General features: G+C 44.5%; 1 protein-coding gene across 1 annotated transcript in view; it reads left to right on the top strand.

Annotated features, from left to right (window-relative positions):
- Positions 1-3,461: 3,461 nt before the first annotated feature.
- Positions 3,462-13,561, top strand: part of OTULINL (OTU deubiquitinase with linear linkage specificity like) — a 34,273-nt gene continuing 24,173 nt past the window's right edge. Inside the window, exon 1 of the mRNA XM_060774667.2 lies at positions 3,462-3,579. The gene's annotated coding sequence lies outside the window, so the exon portion shown is untranslated. The remainder of the gene's footprint in view (positions 3,580-13,561) is intronic.

Genomic DNA, 13,561 nt, shown 5'->3' with positions numbered 1-13,561 from the left:
TTCCCAGGCATTAAGCTGTGCTTTTGTAGTTAAATGTTTGGAGAAGCACAAACTATGAAACTTTTTTTTTTGAGAAGCTTAACGGAAATGTAACAGGAAGTCTGGTCTCCTTGCTGAGTTGGTCTATAAAGATTAGCCATTTCGGAAAAAGATCACTTTTTTGGGGTACAATTAAGGGGAAATGAGCATAGTTGTCGCCTGCAAGATCTTTTGCGCAACTGTTCAAAAGACTCCTACGGTAACTGGAAAAGCAGGAAAATGAAAGGTCAAGGAGTTAATAAATTTGAAGAAGTGAAGTTGTTGATTCAACTGAAAAGGTGTTTCTGAAGCTGAAACAAGGAGGAAGGGGAGAGAAACGGAGGTAATTTTAAAGTGCTCTATTATATTTAAATTTAGAGTATTCAATAATTTGTTGGACACCCCTCTGCACACAGGACTATTACCTTGATTCTTCCAGCAGATATGTAATCAAACTTTTGTACATAAGGGCTAGTTTGTTTATTTATTTACCATATTTATATACCGCCTGTGAAGGAGCCTGTATATTACTGCTACTAATTGTAAAGGCTTGGCCCTTGAGCGCTCCAGTTGGAGGTCAGCTGTGATCAGCAGTGCTCCAGAATTTGAAGAGGCACAAATGGAGGGCGGAAGAAAGAAACGTGCCAAGAGGAAGGCGCATCAAGCCAACCCCAACCGGGACTGCCTTCCACCTGGAAACCGATGCCCTCACTGTGGGAGAAGACGCAGATCAAGAATAGGGCTCCACAGTCACCTACGGACCCACCGCCAGGATACTACACTTGGAGGACCACCATCCTCGGACTACGAGGGATCGCCTAATGAAAAAATGAATGAAAGAGCAACACTAAAAAAACGGTGGAATTCCAAACAAGAAACAATCAGGGCCAGTTAACACCTCCCAACAAAAGATTCCCCCCCAGGCAGGAAGCAGCCAGGCTTTGAAGCTGCAAAGCCATTCAATGTTAATCAAGGCAGCCAATTAAGGAGCCCCCGGTAGCGCAGTGGGTTAAAGCACTGTGCTGGCAGGACTGAAGACCGACAGGTTGCAGGTTCGAATCCGGGGAGAGGCGGATGAGCTCCCCCTATTAGCTCCAGCTCCTCATGCGGGGACATGAGAGAAGCCTCCCACAAGGATGATAAAACATCAAAAATCATCCAGGCGTCCCCTGGGCAATGTCCTTGCAGACGGCCAATTCTCTCACAACAGGAGCGGTTGCTCCTGACACGACAAATAAACAAGGCAGCCAGTTGCAACATTCACATTTATTTATTTATTTATTTATTTGCTTTATTTCTATATCGCATTTTTCAGCCCTTAACAGGCGACTCAATGCGGTTTACATGGTACAATTATCAAACAGTGTCAGTGCAATTAAAACGTAACAATGCAACAAACAGGATCAACAGCATCAATCCACAACAGTTAACAATCAACAAGACAGATCAACAAAACAGACATAACATAACGCCTCAGTTGAAATCAGATCCGTTCTCATAATCCTTGTGCCATTCCTATGTTCCATTTACTGTCTTCCTATGATTGGTTGCACTGCTTAACCAAACGCTTGTTCATAAAGCCAGGTCTTAACCATTCTCCGAAACGTCAGCAGCGAAGGTGCCTGTCTGATGTCTGCCGGTAGGGCATTCCATAGCCGAGGGGCCACCACTGAGAAGGCCCTGTCTCTCGTCCCTGCCAAGCGCGCCTGTGACGCAGGCGGGATCGAGAGCAGGGCCTCCCCAGACGATCAATTGCTAATCAAGGCGACCAGTTGCAACATTCACACCTACCTCAAGCAGACAAGAGTTTTTTTTTCTCCCATCCTGGACATTTTTTCACAGATATATAAACCCCAAATTCTTCAAATTCTATAGCACTGCTGGTCACAGCTGACCTCCAGCAAGAGTGCTCAATGACCAGGGCTTCCCAGTTCTCAGCATCTGTGCCAGATATATAAACCTCACTTGCCTAGTTTCCAACAGACCTCACAACCTCTGAGGATGCCTGCCACAGATGCAGGCGAAACATCAGGAGAGAATGCTTCTGGAATATGGCCATACAGCCTGGAAAAAAATCACAGCAACCCAGTGATTCCGGCCATGAAAGCCTTCAACACAGGGGCGGCTCATCCATTAAGCGAAGTAAGCAGTCGCAGAACACTTTTTTTTGCCAGGGGCGCAGAGGCGCCTCTGTAAATGCCCCTCGACTGCCACTTGAGGAGCGCCCCCTCAGCTCACGACAGCCCTAGCAGTCCGGGGGGAGCCTCGGCTTTCTTGCCTCGCTGCCGGGTGATCCTCTTCCCAAAGGGGCCGGGCCCTTGAGCCTCGCCTAGCCCCTCTCGTTCCTGCTCCACCCGGCCACCGGGTGCGCGAGCACAGCCAGCGCTCAATCGTTCTCCGCATTCTATTCCTTCCCCATGACTGGCTCCCTTTCCCGATCCCCTGGCGCTCCACCCGCCTCCTCTCCTCTCCCCAATCTGCAGGTGGGCCAAGAGGTGGAGCTGCCGCGCCTGGCCCGCTTCGGGTCCAGAGGCGTGTCTGAAGACCCCAGCGTGTGCACCAAAATTCGCCTCTTCTCCTAACTTTCTCTTCAGCCATTTGGACCAAGCGAGAGAGAGAGAGAGCCTCCAGCTGGAGGTATCTCCCACCTCCGCTCCCTCCTTTGTTTTTGTGCCTACCTTCAGGAAAGGTGGGTATCTCCACCTCTGTCTCTCTCTCTCTTGGTACCAATGGCTGAGGCGAAAGTCAGGAGAAGAGGTGACTTTTGGTGCACACACTGGGGTCTTCAGGCACGCCTCCAGACCCAAAGTGGGCCAGGGAGCAAGTGCGGCAAGTGTAGTTACTGAGATGTATAGTTCACCTACAATCAAAGAGCATTCTGGACGCCACCAATGATGGAATTGAACCAAATATGGCACACAGAACTCCCACGACGAACAGAAAATATATATAAATGATTGGTTGGGGGGGGGGGGGTGCCAAAATACTTTTTGCTTACCGTTGAAAATTACCTAGGGCCGCCTCTGCTTCAACAACACAATATTTACATCAGCTACGGCTCAAAGCCAACTTTCAAAACTGTGGCATAGACACTTAGAACTGGGAAGCCCTGGCCCTTGAGCGCTCTTGGTGGAGGTCAGCTGTGACCAGCAGTGCTGTAGAATTTGAAGAGGCACGAATGGAGGACGAAAGAGAGAAGCATGGCCATACAATCTGGAAAACTCACAGCAACCCAGTGATTCCGGCCATGAAGGCTTCGACAATGTATTATAAAGAAATTAAGAGAAATGTGCACATGGCTAAAGATAACAAAAGAGTGGAAAATGTGGCTTGGCCTGTTCTTCTGAGCCTGAAACAGACCCAGCAGCATTTGGTCTGTGTTGACAGTCTCCCCCTTCCAAGTACTAATGGGTTGCCCGCCCTCCGAGGCGTGGCCCAGGGGGGAAGGACCAGGAAGGTCTGCCTGCTTTGCTTTGCCTTGCCTTGCCTTGCTTTGTCTCGCCTGCCTCTCAGGCTGGGAAGCCAGCGCCTTCGGGGAAGGAAGCAGGGCCAGACAGCCTGGTAAGCAACAAGGAAGCAAAGCAGAGGGAGGGAAAGAGGAAGGAGGGTCTGGGCATTGGCAACATGCTCCCTCTCCTCTTCCTTGCTGCCTGGCAAGACTCCCTTTTGAGGGGATTTCTGGAGGAGAAAAGCCTCAAACTCAGGAAAAGCAGGGCTGGTTTCTGTTTCTCAGCCTGTTCAGAGTAGTAGATTTTCCTTCCTAAATCCCCAAAAAGCTGCCCCCTTTGCCTTAGGAAATGCCTCTGGTGATTCCAGATTTGGCTTGAGATGGGGTAAAAAAAGGGAAGTCGCATTTGACAACCCTTCCAGGATCCCATCCCAGATTATCTGGCAGTGCGGACTCATATAATCCAGTTTAAAAGCAGAAAACCTGGGATCAGATCCTTGGAGGGCCCTGAATCTGCTTTGAACTGGATTATATGAGGGCCCTTCCACACAGCCATATAACCCAGAATATCAAGACAAATAATCCACAATATCTGCTTTGAACTGGATTATATGAGGGCCCTTCCACACAGCCATATAACCCAGAATATCAGGGCAATTAATTCACAATATCTGCTTTGAACAGGATTATATGATGACTCTTCCACACAGCAATATAACCCAGAATATCAAGGGAGATAACCCACAATATCAGCTTTGAACTGGATTATATGTCCTGATTTAACAAGGACTATCAGGACAGGTAATTCACAATATCTGCTTTGAACTGGATTATATAATGGCCTTTCCACACAGCCATATAACCCAGAATATCAAGACAGATAATTCACAATATCTGCTTTGAACTGGATTATATGATGGCTCTTCCACACAGTCATGTAACCCAGACCATCAGGGTAGGTAATTCACAATATCTGCATTGAACTGGATTATACGAGGGCCCTTCCACACAGCCATCTAACCCAGAATATCAAGACAGATAATCCACAATATCTGCTTTGAACTGGATTATACAAGGGCCCTTCCACACAGTCATATAACCCAGAATATCAAGACAGATAATCCACAATATCTGCTTTGAATTGGATTATATGAGGGTCCTTCCACACAGCCATATAACCCAGACTTTCAGGGTAGGTAATCCACAATATCTTCTTTGAACTGGATTATATGAGGGCCCTTCCACACAGTCATATAACCCAGAATATCAGGGTAGGTAATCCACAATATCTACTTTGAACTAGATTATATGAGGGCCCTTCCACACAGCCATATAACCCAGAATTTCAAGACAGATAATCCACAATATCTGATATTAATTGGATTATTTGAGGGCCCTTCCACACAGCCATATAACCCAGGTCAGGTAATTCACAATATCTGATTTGAAAAACTAGAGCAAAATGTGCTGCAGGATGTCCCACAAAGTTTTGGCAATTTCATCATTTTTTTCCTCCATGTTTTTATGATAGAACCAATTAGGAAATGACATTTATAATCCAGGAACAAACATTGTGTTACATAGTGTTACTATTATTTACTTTGCGGGGTTTTCTGCGCTGTGTGGCTGTGTTCTGGTAGCATTTTCTCCTGACGTTTCACGAGTTTGAGAAAGAATCTCAGGCTGGATCTACACTTCCATATAATGCAGACTGAACTGCATTATATACGTCCGCACTGACCATATAGTGCAGTTCAAAGTGTGGATTACAGCCTTCTTCCACGTAATGCCGTGTTGGACTACAGTTTGAATAAAGTTGTCACCCTGCCAACTTTGGAGGACTACACAAGTATTATTTTGTCTCCGACCATGCTTAATCTCACTATGCGTTTACAATAGGGGAACTCCTTCCTGGTGAAAGAGTTTTGTCAACAGGGCTAATAACGCTAGATGGTGAAGATTGCAGAAATGATACGTCATCTACACCCGAAATACGTCTATATTTAGCTGTTGTGGTGGAAGGGTGATGTTTTCCAGTTCTTCGGGCAATGTGTATGTAGTTCAGAGGGTATGCTGTAGCATTGGAAGACTTTAGTAAAAAAATCTGCACCAGATGAGATATGGGATGGTCTTCATCCTGCCTGTAAAAGGTAAAAAGAAAGGTTTCCCCTTGACATTATGCCTAGTCAAGTCTGACTCTGGGGGGTGATGCTCGTCTCCATTGTTAAGCCGAAGAGCCGGCGTTGTCCATAGACACCTCCTAGGTCATGTGGCCAGCATGACTGCACGGCGTGCCGTTACCTTCCCGCTGAAGTGGTACCTATTGATCTACTCACATTTGCATGTTTTCGAACTGCTAGGTTCGTAGAAGCTGGGGCTAACAATGGGAGTTCACTCCATCTGTGGATTCGAAAGACTGACCTTCCGCTCAGCAAGTTCTGCAGCTTAATGGTTTAACCCGCTGCGCCACCACGGCCCCTATGCTGCCTGGAGCACACATCATTTAAGTGTCACAGACAAGAAGAAATAGAACTCATGCTTGGGCTTTATCCTTATAAGCTTTAGCTAACTCTGCTAAGGGGAAAAATGAAAACAGGGAAGGGAAGCATGCAGATGATATCGGATGATCCAGATGATATTGGATTTCAGCTCCCAGCATTCCTCACCATTGGCTAGGGCTGCGGGAATTGCAGTCCAATCTGATCTGGAGGGCATCGTCGTCGTCGTCATCATCATCATCAAAAAGTGAAATATATAATACAATGTTTCTGAATGGAATACTCCTTTTCAATGTTGCAGCCAGTTTTGATTTAACCCAGGATATGCTTTTCCTTTGGGGCCACAGTGGCGCAGCAGGTTAACCGCTAAGCTGCGGAATTTGCTGACCGAAAGGTCGGCAGTTTGAATCTGGGGAGCGAGGTGAGCTCCCACTGTTAGCCCCAGCTTCTACCAGCTTAGCAGTTCAAAAACATGCAAATGTGAGTAGATCAATAGGTACCGCTTAGGCGGGAAGGTAATGGCGCTCAATCCAGTCATGCTGGCCACATGACCTAGGAGACGTCTATGGACAAAGCTGACTTTTCGGCTTAGAAATGGAGATAAGCACCACCCTCCAGAGTTGGGCATGACTAGACTTAATGTCAAGAGGAAACCTTTATCTTTGCCTTTATCCTTTTCTATTCATCCGACAATCAAGACAGCAGTCTGTAGCTAGTGACCATGTTTGGTCCTCACTGGATGATTTTCTTGATTTCTTTGATGAGCAGAGCCCAGACTTGGTTGTAGCTAGGTTGTTGTTGTGTGCCTTGAGGCTATTTCTGACATAAGGCGACCCTACTTTATGTTTTTATGAGGTCAAGAGTCTGATTTGTCCATGGACATCCAGTGGGTTTCCATGGTAGAGTAGGGATTCAATCCCTGGCCTCCAGAGCCATAGACCGACACTCAAACCAATATCACATCCTGTTATGTAAAGTTGTTTGTACATTCATTTTTAGTTCTGCAATTTTACAATTCCCTAAACCCTACAGGCAATACTACTCGATGGATGGTGCTGCTTTTGTTTTTGGTGGATTAACATGTAGATGATAATGATAATTTATTTATTTATCATGTCAGAAGCGAATTAAAGGTACAGTTGTAATGAATTTAAAAACACAAAGTTAAAAACTTGTACTAAATTATACTAAATTTCCTTTGACCAGTAGCTGGCCACTTGGAGTACATCTGGTGTTGCTATAAGAAGTTCCTCCATTGAACATGTGGCAGGGCTCAGACTGCATTATAATAGGTGGTCTGTGGTTTGCTGTTCTCCACACTCACATGTCATGGATTCTATTTTGTAGCCCCATTTCTTAAGGTTGGCTCTGCATCTCGTGGTGCCAGAACGCAGTCCTCAGAGCTCGAGGTACTTGTCTGTTCTTAAGGTGAAAAAGCCTTCCAAGTTGCCCAGTCTTCTGTGTACCCAGGAGGTAGTCTCTCATCCGGTATCAGCCATTGATTGAGGTTCCGGGTTTTAGCCTGCCACTTTTGGACTCTTGCTTGCTGAGGTGTTCCTGCAAGTATCTCTGCAGCTCTTACAAAGCTATTTATTGATTTAAGGCATTGGCATGCTGGCTGATATCTGAACAGGGGATGGGCCAGAAATGTCACTGCCTTGGTTATTTCATTATTGGCGGGTATCTGGTGGTGCAATACCAGCAAAACAGTATAATATCTCCAGTGGTGTAGGGTGTTGATATCCTGTTCTAATGCAGCATGTCTTATTAAGAGCCATGTCCACTGTTTTAATGTGGTGAGATCTGTTCCACACTGGGCATGCGTATTCAGCAGCAGAGTAGCAAAGCACAAGGGCAGATGTCTTCACTATGTCTGGTTGTGATCCCCAGGTTGTGCCAGTCAGCTTTCATATTATATTGTTTCTATTTATATACCGCCCTTCTCAGCCCTCAGGCGACTCAGTGCAGTTTACAGAGGCAACAATTTGATGCCCAAGAACATCATAAAACATTTAAAACATTAACACATAGCATAAAACCAAACAAAAGTAATAAAAACATGATATTTCCGTCTCCTAATTAAAAACATTATCCATCTCGTCGTCCAGTCGTTCCAAGTTCCTATGTCTTTTACATTGCATTTTCAAACGCTTGCTCAAACAGCCAGGTCTTGACTCTTTTCCGGAATGTTAAGAGGGAGGGGACCAATCTAATGTCCCTAGGATGGGTGTTCCATAGCCGAGGGGCCACCATTGAAAAGGCCCTGTCTCTCATACCCGCCAAACGCATTTGTGACGCAGGTGGGATCAAGAGCAGGGCCTCCCCGGATGATCTTAAAGTCCTAGCAGGTTCATAAGGGGAGATGCGTTTGGACAGGTAAGTTGGGCCAGAACCATTTAGGATTTTATAGGCTAAAGCCAGCACTTTGAATTGTGGCCAGTAGCAGACTGGCCGCCAGAGGAGCTGGCACAACAGAGGAGTTGTATGCTCTCTGAGTGCCGGTCCCGTTAGTAATCTGGCTGCCATCCGTTGGACCATTTGAAGCTTATGGATAGTCTTCAAAGGCAACCCCATGTAGAGCGCATTGCAGTAGTCCATACGGGATGTAACCAGAACATGGACTACTGTGGCCAAGTCAGACTTCCCAAGGTACGGGCGCAGGTGTGACAGAGTTGGACGTCATCTGCGTACAGGTGACACCGCACCCCGAAACTCCTGATGATCTTATCTAATTTTCTGACGTTTTTTACAATGCTGCTTTTGGTTCGTTTGTTTTACTTTAAACTGTGCACTGCAATAAAATGTTTTACTTTTAAAAGAACCTTAAAAGATAAAGTGTATAGCCTTGATAATGTGGAGGAAACTGTCACTCGATAGTGGTCATGCTATCGAGTAAGAAGAGCTATTCTCTTACAAACAAAATTACAAATTATGTTTTTTGTGCTGGAGCAAAAAAAGAGCGACTTCTAAGGTAGATCTGTAGATGCTGAACCACAAATGTAAAATAGCTGTACTGTTTTCTTTAACACCTCTTTTTTTCCCCTCTTCCTTTTGACACAAACCACGTAGAGGCCCTAAAGAAAGGCAGTCAGAGCAGGGGTGTGGTATGTATGTAAACACACTAGCCTTCTGCCGTTTCCGTTCCTCCTTTCTAAAATGTCAGAATCCAAAGTCCAGACTGTGGTGGGGCTTTTAAGCCCATCCCTTTCTGAATGGCAACTAAACCTGCACATTTTTTTTCCTTCCGAAAGATAACGCCTCTTTTGCAAGCCTGTCTCTTGCAAATATGGTTTGAAAGGCAAAATACTCATTTTAATCTGATTGATGGGCCTTCTTCTCAGAAATGTGCTCTTGATATTTAGTTGGTGTGTTTTGATCTGTATTTATCAGGCAGAGGAAAGGCCATGACTCATTGAAAGATTTTATGCTTTTAATACAAAAGGTTCCGGTTTAATCCTCAACCTTTCCAAATGGGGCCTAGAAAGAGATCTGTCAAACTCTGGACAGCTACTACCAGTCAAATAATAATAATAACAACAACAACAACAACAACAACAAATGGAGAAGAAGCGGAGGAAGATTTTGGGCTGCATCAATAGGAGCATAGTGTCTAGATCTAGGGAAGTAATGCTACCCCTCTATTCTGCTTTGGCTAGACCACACCTGGAATATTGTGTCCAGTTCTGGGCACCACAATTCAAGAGAGATATTGACAAGCTGGAATGTGTCCAGAGGAGGGTGACTAAAATGATCAAGGGTCTGGAGAACAAGCCCTATGAGGAGTGGCTTAAGGAGCTGGGCATGTTTAGCCTGAAGAAGAGAAGGCTGAGAGGAGATATGATAGCCATGTATAAATATTAGGCCTGGGTAACAACGGAAAAAATTGTTTCTAAAATCGATTTGTATTTTGGGGTTTTTTTTGTTTCGATATTTAAAATAATTACAAAATTTTCCTTTTAAAAAGTTCGATATTTACGAAATTTCGTAAATGGTAAAAAATTAACGAATCGATTTCCGAAACAATAACGAATCGATTCGTTAATGGCGGACGCGACCGCGAAATACGCTAAAAAACCTCCAAAACCTTCTGAAGCTTCCCTCTCCCTCTGTTGTTGACTGTTGGTGTGATATTATAATTTTTTTCACTAATTAAACCATAAAACTGGCCCAGACATGCGGAAATAATAACGAAACGACCTCAAAACAATAACGAAACGAATACAATATCGAAATACGAAGCATTTGCAAAACGTTTTTGAAAATTCGTTTTTTTAATAATTGCTCCAGAATGGTTCGTTATCGTTTTGTAATTGAAAAAATTAATGAATTATTAACGAATTACGAATTAACGAAACGAAACCGCCCAGCCCTAATAAATATGTGAGAGGGAGCCACAGGGAGGAGGGAGCAAGCTTGTTTTCTGCTTCCTTGGAGAATAGGACGCGGAACAATGGCTTCAAACTACAAGAGAGGAGATTCCATCTGAACATGAGGAAGAACTTCCTGACTGTGAGAGCCGTTCAGCAGTGGAACTCTCTGCCCCGGAGTGTGGTGGGGGCTCCTTCTTTGGAGGCTTTTAAACAGAGGCTGGATGGCCATCTGTCAGGTGTGATTTGAATGCAATATTCCTGCTTCTTGGAAGAAGGTTGGACAGGATGGCCCATGAGGTCTCTTCCAACTCTTTGATTCTATGATTCTAAGACCCTGGAGGAGAAGAAAGAGGGCAAATGCTGCTGCTGGCCTGCGCCGTTCTCTTCCCGCCTGCCGTCCTCCTTCTCCCCCGGGCTCTTCTTCCTCCTCCCCTCTGTTCTCTTCCAGCAGAGCCTTCAAATGGATAAGAGGAGTTCAGGAGAAATTTTCAGGATGCTCTTTGATGACAGGTGAACTATAACTCCAGTCCTATTTTCCCTACTTCCCCCAAACCTCTCCAGTATTTTCTGTTGGTCATGGGAGTTCTCTATGCCAAGTTTGGTTCAATTCCATGTTGTTGGTGTTCAGAATGCTTTTTGACAGCAGGTGAACTATAACTCCAAGCAACTGCAACTCCCAAATGTCAGGGTCTGTTTTCCCCAAACCTCTCCAGTATTTTCTGTTGGTCATGGGAGTTCTGTATGCCAAATTTGGTTCAATTCTATTGTGACGGCGCGAGTGGCGCCACCTATGTATAGAACTGTTAGTTGTAAGATTTAAACTGTTGTATCATGCTTAATCCTGCCCCTTTTACCCTGTTTATGTATAGTTGTATGGATTGGTTGCTTGTAGCTGTCAATCAGTACTGTTTGGCTCCACCTCTTCCTGCAAGAGGGGAGAACTTCTTTTTTTCTTTCATTTTGCCTTCAGAGTTCGTACCAGATGGACGTGGGTAAGAGACCTGACTCTAAAGGACCCTGATTTAAGTTACCTCTTAGCACCAGTTCTGAGGTTTTTTACCCCTGGGACTCATGCTCGTCCTGGACAATTATTGAGGAGACCCAGGCGCCTTCAAGCCGGTTCTTTTGGCACCAAAGGAAGATCCTGAATCTTCAAAACATAGGCCATCTGAACTGGGGTTGTGGTTTCCTCCGGCATTCACAGCCATTGAGGAAAGAGGAAACTTGGTGAGGCTTCTCAGCTTCAAACCCCTTGGACCCAGGACTGATTGAGACTTTAATGATGTTTTCTTCACCCTTCTAAAATTTTCCAGCTCATTGCTTTGAAGAAATGACTTTGTGATAGGTAAAATTTGTTTTGAGCTATTTACAGCGTTTTGGGTTTTTGGGAGTTCCAGTTTCCTATAGGAGGGTAAGAAGCAATCCCCTGGGGGAAAGATGCCACGTCCACCCCTCCTTTGTTGAGAATAATGGCCCCCAGGCGCGATGGCACATCTATTGTTGTTGGTGTTCAGAATGTTCTTTGATGGTAGATGAACTATAACTCCAAGCAACTGCAACTCCCAAATGTCAGGGTCTATTTTTCCCAGACTCCACTAGTGTTCAAATTTGAGCATATATGAGTATTCCTACCTAGTTTGGTACAGGTCTATAGTTGTTTGGGTTTGTTCTCCGGATGTAGGTGAACTACATCTCCCTTAAATCACTGTCAATTCCTCCCAAACCCCTCCTGTATTTTCTGTTGGTCATGGGGGTTCTCTGTTCCAAGTTTGGTCCAGGTCTGTAATTCGTGGGGTCTCTGTAGTATGTGGAAGTCAGATCTGAATCAGTTGAAGGTATTGCAAATCCCATCATCTGTTGTCCATACTCCCCCAAGCATATTGTTTTTGTGATGAATCACTATGCTTTAAGTATGTTCAATTTGTAACAATAAAAATACATCCTGCATATCAGATATTTACATTACAATTCATAACAGTAATAAAAGTAGCAACAAAAATAATGTTATGTTTGGGGGTCACCACAACATGAGGAACTGTATTTAGGGGTCACGGCATTAGAAAGGTTGAGAACCACTGCTATATGAGGATTTAAAGATCGAACTGCAAAGACTCTGGCACAAGCCAGTCAAGGTGGTCCCAGTGGTGATCAGCACACTGGGTGCAGTTCCTAAAGACCTTGGCCTGCACTTAAACACAATCGGCGCTGACCAAATTACCATCTACCAACTGCAGAAGGCCACCTTACTGGGATCTGGACGCATTATTCGCCGATACATCACACAGTCCTAGACACTTGGGAAGTGTCCGACGTGTGATCTAATATAACAGCCAGCAGAGTGATCTGGTCTGCTGTGGACTCACCTTGTTCTGTTTCAAATAATAATAATAATAATAATAATAATAATAATAATAATATTAATAATAATATTTTTATACTCCACTAACCATTTCCCCAAGGGGACTTGGGGCGGCTTACAAGGGACAAGCCCAAAAAGTTACAAATAAAATACAAACAATTAAAAACATCAGATAAAATATAAAACAACCACAAGTCAAGTTATATGTTGGGTTAACTGGTTGTAAGCTGCCCTGAATCCCCCTCTGGGGGTGAGAAGGACAGGATATAAATATCTGAAATAATAAATAAACTGTGTAGCATGCAATTGAGACTCATTTCTTGGTGTGTTTGTAATCTTATCTATCTATCTGTCTGTCTATCTATCTATACACACAATCTATTTATAGACACAATAAAAGTGATAATATGTATGTGTGTATGTGGCCAGAGTGTCCACTTACGCAGACAAGCTCCTAACTTCACAAATAGCTATAGCTCCCCCTCATCCCGAGACACCAATGGCCCTCCCTCCAATGATGTTGCAGGTTATAGTGAATGCCATGGACATGTACAAGAGCTCTGTCAATGTGCTCCACCACCCAAATGTGCCCACCACCCAAATGAAGGCTTTCATACGGGGACAATTTCATCTTAGATTTTATACTGGTGGGTTTTGAGGGGAATTGGCCTGGACATTTTGGAGTTGTGGGTACTGGGATTTATAGTTAACCTGCCATCAACAAGCACTCTGAACTCCACCAAAGATGGAATTGAACCAAACTTGGACACATGACAAGGAAAAAATACTGGATGTCTTTGGGGAAAATTAACTTGGATTTGGGGGAGTTGTGGTTCACCTACATCCAGAGAGAACTGTGAACCCAAAC

The sequence above is a fragment of the Anolis sagrei genome, chromosome 4, assembly GCF_037176765.1.
Source record: "Anolis sagrei isolate rAnoSag1 chromosome 4, rAnoSag1.mat, whole genome shotgun sequence".
In the NCBI taxonomy this organism is placed as follows: Eukaryota; Metazoa; Chordata; class Lepidosauria; order Squamata; family Dactyloidae; genus Anolis; species Anolis sagrei.
Note: the sequence above shows the minus strand (reverse complement) of the source record. Positions and strands in the feature narration are given on the sequence as shown.